This window comes from Schistocerca nitens, chromosome 7 (genome assembly GCF_023898315.1).
Source record: "Schistocerca nitens isolate TAMUIC-IGC-003100 chromosome 7, iqSchNite1.1, whole genome shotgun sequence".
In the NCBI taxonomy this organism is placed as follows: domain Eukaryota; kingdom Metazoa; phylum Arthropoda; class Insecta; order Orthoptera; family Acrididae; genus Schistocerca; species Schistocerca nitens.
The window spans coordinates 281,592,125-281,593,345 of record NC_064620.1 but is presented as its reverse complement, the minus strand read 5'-3'; the positions used below and the strand labels follow the sequence as shown (position 1 = coordinate 281,593,345).

Here is a 1,221-nt window from a genome sequence, read left to right as displayed (position 1 = left end):
CGTTCAAATAACTGATTCGCCTTGATGGACAATGGATCCACTTTCTTCAGTGCTGATGCACAAGTATGTCCGATCTCCTGCAGGAATGTGTCCTCGGAGTCTTGTCATAGAAGTGGGGATCGAGGCAATGGACAGCAACTGCGGAAAGGTGGCACTCGGTGGGAATGCGTATCGGCTGTGAGGCGTGCCGAGATAGTTCACGGTGCGATAATACTGTGTCCCGGATGGCGCAGTGGTTAACGCACCTACCTAGCAAGCTGGAGGTCCTGGGTTCGAATCCCAGTCCGGTACACAATTTTGCTCGTAGCGGCTGATTCTGCGTATTATCCCGATGCAGCGGACATTCCTTCCATTCCTTTCTTCCCACCTCCACCTACAATTTACGTTTGGAGCAATTAATTCAGCGGTAGTCTGGTTGATCTCGAGGCTCAACGACGGTCGTCCCATCGTGCTGTGCTGTCTTCGTTAATTTAGCAGGTATGTTGTCGACTCAGCGAGTAATACGGCGAACAAAACAAGTACTAGCCGATTTATCTGTTTTCTCAATTCCTTCGAGCGCTAAGTGTTATGTATGAGGCGGAACTATGGGCCTCATGGAAAAAGGGTGACCCGGCTGAGTCACGCATTTGACTGTGTCTTATCACGAGGTGTGGCCATTAATTGCACGCGTTGATCACGTAGGCTGACGTGAGGATCAATGAACTATACTTGAGGGGATGTATCTGGAACATCTTAGGTGATTAGAAAGTTAGTAGACAGGAATACAATTAAGTACTTTGCTTTAATTCAGCATCAGCGCTGAACGTCGATCTTGAGTTTGTACAATAATATTTACAAGTGCAGTTATAGACTGAACTGCGAATACTTCTTTACAATTCTGATTGCTTCACACATATAGATCAATTTTCAATGCATAAACTGTATGTGGCGCCTGGCTAGGTCGTAACTACTGACTTAGCTGAAGACTACGCAAACTAACGTCTCTGCAGATGAGATCTCTGAAGCTATAACAAGTGAACTATTCCTATTAAAGTCGGCTGTAGAACGGGCCAGTGCGCTAGCTTGTCTCGTAAGACCAGCCGAGTGGCGGCGCTCGGTCTGCTAGCGTCGACAGTGGCGACTCACGGGTCTGATGTGTACTGACGGACAACGAGCACGAAAACACGTGTTGTCTTCATGTTGTTAAACTCAAACTGGGCTGGCTCCTTTCCCTGGGTTCTG

At 47.7% G+C, this 1,221-nt stretch overlaps 1 non-coding gene across 1 annotated transcript; it reads left to right on the top strand.

The window, feature by feature from the left end:
- The first annotated feature begins 217 nt into the window (after positions 1-217).
- On the top strand, positions 218-292 carry Trnaa-agc (transfer RNA alanine (anticodon AGC)). Its single transcript has one exon. It is a non-coding gene; the product is annotated as a tRNA-Ala (tRNA).
- The last annotated feature ends 929 nt before the right edge of the window (positions 293-1,221 follow it).